We start from the raw sequence: 9,645 nt of genomic DNA, 5'->3' as shown, positions 1-9,645 counted from the left end.
GGCCATCAGCAGGAACTCCCTAAATGGTCATAGCTTCGACAGCACCTCGGTCTCATTCAGAGAGCCAAGTGTAGCACCAGGCACAGAGCAGAGCAGGGGCTTAGCAGATATTGACTGATTGAACGAAGGAGCAACTTCTAACAGCTTGTATGGTTCACCCCAAATCACAGTCCTTTTCCTATGTCCTTTAGTGTTGAGCTCGGGCATGATGACGGGGGTTGCTTTTGCCATGAAATGTGTGTTGCGGGGATGAGCATCACTCCCAGCAGTAGCTTTAAGAGCCCAGGCGTGGTTTGTCATTCTCTCTTCTCCTTCTGTCCCAGAGATTGCAGTAGTCCGCACAGGGGCTGACCCACGGGCCTAAATCCTGAAGAGCAGACAACCCAGAATCAAGTCAGAGCCAACTGGCGCTGGCCATGAAGTGTGAGTGAGAAATTAACCTTTCTTGGTGTGAGCTCTGGACATTTTAGAGGTGGCTACCATAAGCATAACCAGGGTTATCCTGACAGATACTGGCCTCCACACACTGTGTTTTCTTTTTTTGCTCAGGAAAAGAGGAGTCCTTCCTTCTGCCTCAGGTGAGTCGCTTTCATTGGTGCTCTGGGTCCATCCCTCCCTGCCCACCCTCACTCAGTCTCCTCTGGTCCAGCTCAATTAGACATCATCTCTCTTCTGAGTCTCTAACCACCCCCTTCGTGTTGACTTCTTCTTGGCACATAGACATATTTGGATTTCTCTTCTTTTAAAGAACAAAACGGAAAGAGCCCAACTTCCTTTCCAGATACCACAATATCGTTCTCCTTTTCCAGAAAAAGAGATCTCTGCCTCCCATCTCTGCTTTCTTTCCTCTTCTTACCTACTTCAGTCTGTGTGGCACTGAGCCTTTGGCCAGACAAGCTGGCAGACTCAATGGTTATAGTTCACAGATACTGGCTAGTAAACCCAGTAAAAAGAAAAACAACAACAACAACTTTCTTTTCTTCCTTTAACAATTATCCCTCTTGTATTTCCCTTTGACACCAGGATGACAGTATTTTCTCCAAAGGAAGTTGGAACCTATCGTTACACAGTTCCTTTTGGCATGGAACTTGACTATAGGTCCCAGAAGAAACCATATGTCATCTACCCCAAAATTTACCCAGGCCTGGACTAGGTGCCTCTTTCTTTCCCAGGGGTGAATTTTCTGTTCACCTATAGCTTCTGTTAATCAGAAACTAGGGGACATTCTGTATCCTGTCTGTAGCCAAGGGTGTTAATCATACAAACCCGTGGCAAACTTCAGCCCCAAAGAGCCTTTCCATATTTTTCAGAGGGGACCGAGGGGCTCCTCTTGCATAGTGGGATCCCTGTGGCCTTTTCTGAAATTCAGAATTCCGAGTTGGGCTCATGGACTGGATTTCCCACAGATACTTCGTGCTATAAGCTGCATATTAGGATATTAATCTGCTCTTCAAATTCATCCAAACTCAGTAAGAATGAATGTGAGCACCACCCTGAAAATTGAGCAGTGTGTCTGTAGATACTATTCAATTAAAATAATCCCATTTAATTAAAGCTCATGGTCCTTGCCAAGGCTTTTTAAGTGTTCTCTTCTGGTGAACCACACCTATGACACCATAGACACAATAAACTGTTCTAGATTTTCTTTTGTCTCTTGAGGTCCTACCAACCTTGTGGGATAATCAAAAACTTGTGAAGCAAACCACATGGTTTAGGACTTACGATCTTCTCTCCTCTTCTCTTCCCAGTCAATGGTCCCAGATCCTCCCTTCTCAAGGTTTCATTGAGACTCACTTCAGTGCCCTGATTGTGCTCAGATTTTGGCGTCATTGTCTCTGCTCCATCCTCTGGCTGATGGTGAGTTTTTCTAGAGTACTTGTCATCCTCCTGCAGCCACATGTCCTGAACTCATGCTCATTCAGTGGTTTTGTACTTTTATGAATTGTGGTGCTGTGTGAGGCTCTTGGACCCCCAGTAATTATAGCTCACAATATACCCTAAAAAGAATTCTGGTTCTTGCAGTTGTCTCATCTCAGATACTTAGGACAACTTCTCAAGGGCTTCCTTACCTAGAGGACATTGAATGGTACCATCCTGTCTTAAGAAGGCCTCCCTCACTTTTCTCAGAAAGAATGCTTTAGGCTCTAGGTAATAAGCTACTATTAAAAGTGGCTTAAGGAATAAGGGTTTAATTTCATCCACAACAGGGAATCTTAAGGTAGATTTTTCTAGGGTGGTAACTCAAGAATATCAAGATTCTGGTTCTTCTCCATTTTCTCCACTTCATTACCCTCAATGTACTGAAGATCCGTCTTTGTCACACAAGTCACAAGATGACTGCCACAGCTCTAACTATCATGACCTCACACAAGAGTACACAGAAGCAAGAAGATAAAGTGGAGTTTTGTTTTGAAGGTGTCTGTTAGATGCGAAAACCTTTTTCAAGAGGTCCCCTTGGACTTCCCTTGGGCCCGACTGGCCTGAGCTGGATGAACGCCCATGCCCCAGTCATAGGGAGGATGAAAAAGTGAGAATGCTGGCATGCCCAATTTGTACAATGGGAGGAAAGCTCCACCTGCAAGAAAGAAGGGAGTTAGGAATGACTATTACGAGGCACCTGGCTGGCTCAGATGGTTGAGCTTCTGCCTTTGGCTCAGGTCATGATCTCAGGGTCCTGGCGTCGAGCCCCACATTAGGCTCCCTGTTCAGCAGAGAGTCTGCTTCTCTCTCTCCCTCTTCCTCTCCTCCTGTCCCCCACTCATGTGCTCTCTCTCTCAAATAAATAAAATGTTAAAAAAAAAAGGAGTTGTCTGTTGCATGGGTAACAACAGTAATCACAATATCACTACTAGCTAGAAGCTCAGGGTGAGTTAATTCTCTGTCTGCATGAAGGAATCTGCCCCTACACTTGGCCTCTTCTGTGTCCTTGTTATTGGGTAATACTCTCACCATTCCCAAAGTAGCTTTAGTGTAAACGTAACTCCTAGTGGCCTTCTTGTACTCCAGAATCAAACTGAGTAGAAAGTGTAGAATGCATCCTACCTCTGCCACTTATCTTCCCGTTCTGTCCTGCCTTCTGCCTCTGGTTTTGCTACAGGAAAGCAACAGAGGGTCATGGGTGTTCTTTATGCAGGCTCAGAAAAATGTGTGTGGGCTAGCAAAAATGTTAATACTTTTTTCTAGTGTGATCATTACAATCTCTGAGGAGTAAGCACAAAATAATGACCTCTTCTCATAGACATTTATTCAGTTAGTTTCATTATAATCTTACATCATGTGCCCATTGTATTATTACACTAAATCTAGCACAGTATTGGCTCTCATATTGTCAACAGTAATTTTTAGCTACCATCTAGATAGTTTCTCATGTACTAATGCTTAGACCTTTAAAAATGAATGTGAGCTTCTGGGGCGCCTGGGTGGCAGAGTGGGTTAAAGCCTCTGCCTTCAGCTCGGGTCACGATCTCAGGGTCCTAGGATTGAGTCCTGCATCGGGTTCTCTGCTCAGTGGGGAGCCTACTTCCCACCCGCCCCCCCCCCCCGCTGCCTGCCTCTCTATTTGTGATCTCTCTGTCAAATAAATAAATAAAATCTTTAAAAAAATTAATGTGAGCTTCTGTTCAATAAATTGTTATCACTAGCACCCCAGAGCATTTATTAAGCACTGAATTCCATGTAGTGCTATTCTAGATGGTATATAAACAAAACAATGCAACACATTCTACACAGATTTCTTTTTTTTAAGATTTTATTTATTTATTTTATAGAGAGTGAGAGTGCACAAGCAGGGGGAACAACAGAGTGTGAGGAGAAGCAGACTCCCTGCGGAACAGGGAGCCTGATGTAGGGCTCAATCCCAGGACCCTGGGATCATGACCTGAACGAAAGGCAGACACTTCAGTGACTGAGCCACCAGGTGCCTCTATGCAGAGGTATAATACTAAACATAGGAAAGCAATTGATTGAGTTCAAAATTCATAATTTTCCCTGACAAAGAGGGAGGCCAAGCTCAGGTTGGGCTCAAAGGGGTGGTTTCCTCTCAGAAAAGCCTTTATTGGGTTCTATTGTTTCATGAGCAGCTATTATGCTCAAGATCTTGTTGGACCTACAAGGATTTATATGATAGAAACTCTGCCTTCTAGGGACAAACAATCTTATGGGGAAACCCAGGAATCAGTTTCCCTTCCTTCGTGTCCCCTCAGAAATGGTGTACTTTAGCCTTGCTCTGCTGATGTCCCACCTCAAACCACTGTTCAGTTGCTGCTCCTAGAGCCTGGGAGGCACAGACTGCAGCCTTCTTCAGTGCTATGGGGCACTGTCTGAAAGGGCCACCACGGAAGGCAGGGACACATGGGATATACTTCACCTCCTTTACAGCATATCCCTTGTTAGAGCATATTATTTCATCCAGAGTCTGTATCTGGACGCAGTTATACTTAGTTGGTTGTACCAGAAACCAAAACCAAACCAAACCAAAACAGACCCAAAAAACAGTGCCCTAAATAAGATTTAAGTTGACTTCTTTCTCTCAGAATAAGCAATGCAGAAATGATATAATGCTTTAGGAATTCACGCTCTTGCCCTATCCTCCTGCTTTGCTCTTTTCTTTCTTTCTTTTTTTTAAGATTTTATTTTTTTGACAGACAGAGATCCAAGTGGGCAGAGAAGCAGGCAGAGAGAAGAAGAAGCAGGTTCCCTGCCAAGCAGAGAGCCCAATGCAGGGCTCGATCTCAGGACCCTGGGATCATGACCTGAGCCGAAGACAGAGGCTTTAACCCACTGAGCCACCCAGGTGCCCCTGCTTTGCTCTTTTCAATACAAGACTTTGATCCTGTGGTCTAAGTGGGCTGCTCCAACTCTGGCCATCAACTTGGCATCAACATAGCTGCCATATGCAGAAGAGACGTTAAGGGGCAAGAGAGTAAGCGTGGAAACCAGCTAAGTGATCACTGCAATCCGCATGAGAGATGATAGGGTCTTGGATTAAGATGGAAAGTGGAAAGAAAAAAAAGGGGGGGGGGCAGATCTGAGATATTTGGAAATAGAGCTAACGGGACTTTCTGAGACATAAGATTTGTGTGGGAGAGTAGGAGGAGATTCACGAGAACTATATGGAGAAGAATGGAATCTATGATTATTCTTAGGTTTTGGCTTTAAATACAGGAAGTTTTAATAAATGAATTGTGGACAACTTCAGAAAGAGACTTAGGAGATCAAATTAAAAGCTCAATTTGGGCTTTAAGCTTGAGATTTCTATTAGGTAATTATAGGATTACCTGCTTGCTTACGGAGTTTTTGATTACTTGGATTTCTCCTTCCTATATCCTGATGGCTAAATGGATACCTGTTCCCAAAGCCTTCCATAATTAGAAATAAATCTGTGGCCCTATCCAGTCCTCAGGATTGTTTCCCCCCCCCCCCCCGGACTTTCCTGGCCATTTGTTTTCAGAGTAGTCTTTGTTGTTCTCACTTTTCCAAGCTCCGTTCTGCCTGGTGCTGGTTTTCTGTCCCCAGAGTGAGCTCAGATCCTGTGCTTCTATAGTCACAAAATATCTTGGGACAATGCAAATAGTGTCTATACAGATGAAGCTGCTGGGAATAGACAAATCATTTTTTCGAATGAAACAAGATCTTGGAAACTTGTCTTGTGTACTCATCTTCTTTTGTCCATTCAGTGACTGTAAACAAAGAAATAAAATATATTTTTAGAAAATGGCCAAATAATAAATATAAGTTGGATGTTTATCATTGATATTTTCTTCTTTAGTATTAGACAGAGTAACTACCTATTGTAAATGAAGAGAGAAGCACCAGAGAAGCCATTATGTTCCTCATATAAAAAATATCTTAAGGGTATCTACATGGTCCTAGAGCTGGTCCAGAAATAGTTCTATCAATTGCTTGCTCAAAGCTGATTAAACTATAGAGGCTGAAATGCCAACTAAGCTCATAAGCAACTTCAAGTTTGGTCACTTCACAGGAAGATTTAATGAACTGCAGTGTGAAACAAACCTGATTTGACAATGGGATTCTGTTATTTGTACAGCAGTTTCCCTCTGAAAATGAGTTTACATATTAGTAATTTGGTTGGCTGATACAGAAAAAGACACAGAGTGTTAGATGCTCTCAGAAGATAATCTTCATTAGGTCAGTTAAGTCTGGAAAATTAGCTTTCTTTATTCTGGCAATAATATGGTCAAGGTTAGGGCTGCTGGTCTTCTAGAATCAAAGCACCTCCTGGATAGTATCAGAAAACAGTGCAAATCCCACAGGTACAATTTCAGTGTGCCAGGCAAGCTACAATGCAGCTGGAGAGGGGGAAGAGTTTCATTTTACATCAGTGACATATGAACCATGTATTCTTGACACAGGAATCAATCATTTTCCAAATCAGGCAACACATCTGTAAGCTGTTTCTTCAGCATTTGGTGTTATGATTATATGGCTTTCTGTTTTCACTTTCAGATGGTTTTTTTCCTTATGCTGTCCCCAAATTCTGGATATTCTTGTGTAGTCCTTCATGTGCCAACAATATTCAAGTTTTAAGAATGACTTTATCTTTTTAAAGGTTTTATTTATTTTGAGAGAGAGAGAGAGAATGCACAGAGAGAGAGAGTGAGAGGGAGAAGGAGACTCCCCACTGAGCAGAGAGCCCAATATGGGGCTGGATTGAAGGACCCTGAGATCATGACCAGAGCCAAAGGCAGACAGTCAACTAACTGAGCCATCCAGGCGCCCCATTAAGGATGACTTTAAAGCTCTGTGCCAGATCACATTTACTAAGAATTCGCAAGGTTCTTCGCAACGAAATTATACAAACTAATTATTGATGTGTAAGAATCTGCTGAAATGTGAGGATTTACATAATTTGAGAAGGCATAAATTGGTAAAAATTCTCCATGGGTCCCAAATTCTAATTGGCATATGGATATGTGTTAAAAATCAAAGAGGCAGTAAACGTATACAGATTTTTATATTCACTCTTTCCAATTATTTTTATACATTTAGAAGTTTGTATTATTTTTGATCACAGGATACATGCTGGGCTGACAAAGAACAAAAGTAGTGAACTGGAAAATTATGCAATAAATTTGATCAATATAATTTATTGAGTATATATGCATTATTTGTTATTTTTTTAATTAAGCAACTATTACAGAAAATCATAGGGCAACAGTGGCTTTGAACAACACATTAGGCCAGATGGACTTTATATATCTATATCTATATCTATATCTATATCTATATCTATATCTATAGAATATTTCATTCCAAAACAGCAGAATCTATATTCTTTACAAGTACACATGGAACACTCTCCATTATAAGTGACATGTTAAACCACGAAACAAGTCTCAATAAACTTAAAAAGACTGAAATTTTATCAAGCATCTTTTTTGATCACAAGGATACAAAACTAGAAATCAATTACATGAAAAAACTCAAAAAACCCCTCACAGACAGGCTAAATGACAAATGGGTCGATGAAGGAAAAAAAAGAAATAAAATACACCTAAAGACAAATGAAAATGAAAACACAAATGTTCCAAAATCTTTGGGATATAGCAGAAGCATTTTTAAAAAAATTTTATTTTTTAAAATAAATTGTTTCAGGGGTGCAGGTCTGTGATTCATAGTCTTACACAATTCACAGCACTCTGCACAACACATAGCCTCCCCAATGTCCATCACCCAACCACCCCATCCCCTCCTGCCCCTCGCCTCCAGCAACCCTTAATTTGTTTCCTGAGATTAAGAGTCTCTTACAGTTTGTCTCCCTCTCTGGTTTTGTCTTGTTTCATTTTTTCCTCTCTTCCCCTATGATCTTCTGCCTTGTCTCTCAAATTCCATGTATCAGTGAGTTCATATGATAATTGTTTTTCTCCGATTGAGTTATTTCACTTAGCATAATATGCTCTAGTTCCACACACGTTGTTGCAAATGGCAAGATTTCATTTTTTTCTGATGGCCAGCAGAAGCAATTTTAAGAGGAAAGTTTATAGTTACACAGGGCTTCCTCAAGAAACAAGAAAAATCTCAAACAAGCTATACTGAAAGAAAATAGAAAAAAAAAGAATAAAATAGAAAAAAAAAGAATAAACAAGCCCAAAGTTAGTAGGAGAAATACTAAAGATCAAAGTGAAAATAAAGGAGACTCAAAAAAAAAAATCAATGAAACTAAGAGATGATTCTTTGGTTCTTTGGAAAGGTAAACAAAATTGATAGACCTTTAGTCAGATTCATCAAGAAAAAAAAAGAGAGAAAGAACTTAAATAAAATCAGAAAAAGAGAAGGTACAATTCATGCCATAAAAATACAGAGGATTAAGAAACTACTATGAAAAATTATATGCTAACAAATTGGAAAACCTAGAAGAAATGGATAAAGTCCTAGAAATATACAATCTTCCAAGATCCAATCAGGAAAATGAAAAATCTGAGCAGATGGATAACTAACAATGAAATTGAATTGGTAATCAAAATACTACCAACAAACAAAAGCCCAATACCAGATGGTTTCACATGTAACCTCTGCCAAACATTTAAAGAAGAGTTCATATTTATCCTTCCCAAACTATTCCAAAAAACTGAAGAGGAAACTATGCTTTCAAATGTAATCTATGAGGCCAGCATCAACCCTGTTGCCAAGACAGACAGTACAAAAAGTCAAAAGGAAAGGCCAATATCCTTGATGAACATGGATGCAAAAATACTCAATACTTAAAATATTGGAAAACCGGAGGTGCCTGGGTGGCTCAGTGGGTTAAGCCTCTGCCTTCAGCTCAGGTCATGATCTCAAGGTCCTGGGATCGAACCCCACATCAGGCTCTCTGCTCAGCCGGGAGCCTGCTTCCTCTTCTCTCAGCCTGCTGCTCTGCGTACTTGTAATCTCTCTCTCTGTGTCAAATAAATAAATAAATAAATCTAAAAAAAAAAAAAGAGTTAAAAAAATATTGGAAAACCAATTCAACAATACATGAGAGGGATCATGCACTAACATCAAGTGGGATTTATTCCAGGGATGCAAGAATGGGTCAATATCTCCAAATCAATGTGCTACACAACAAGAACAACATGAATGATAAAAATCATATAATCATTTCATTGATGCAGAAAAAGCATGTGATAAAATTCAACATCTATTCATGATAAAAACTTCAAGATACTTGGTATAGAGGGAACATACCTCACCATATAAGGCCATATATGACAAACTCATAGATATCATCACATTCAATTGTGAAAAGCTGAAACTTTTCCCCCCAAGACCAGCAACAAGACAAGGATGTCCACTCTCACCACTTTTATTCAACACAGTACTGGAAGCCCTAGTCAGGAAATCAGACAAGAAAAAGAAACAAAAGTCTCCCAAACTGCTAAGTAAAAAGCAAAACTGTCACTACCTGCAGGTGACATGAAATTCTATATAGATAATCCTAAGAAGTCCAACAGCAACAAAAAACTTTTAGAAGTAATAAAAGAATTCAGTAAACTTGCAGGATACAAAATCAATATACATTTCTATATACTAATAACAAACTAGCAGAAAGAAGAATAAAGAAAACAATCCCATTTACAATTGTACCAAAAATAATAAAATACCTAGGAATAAATTTAACCAAAGAAGTGAAAGACCCGTACTCTG

The sequence above is a fragment of the Lutra lutra genome, chromosome 11 (genome assembly GCF_902655055.1).
Source record: "Lutra lutra chromosome 11, mLutLut1.2, whole genome shotgun sequence".
NCBI classification, from domain to species: Eukaryota; Metazoa; Chordata; class Mammalia; order Carnivora; family Mustelidae; genus Lutra; species Lutra lutra.
Note: the sequence above shows the minus strand (reverse complement) of the source record.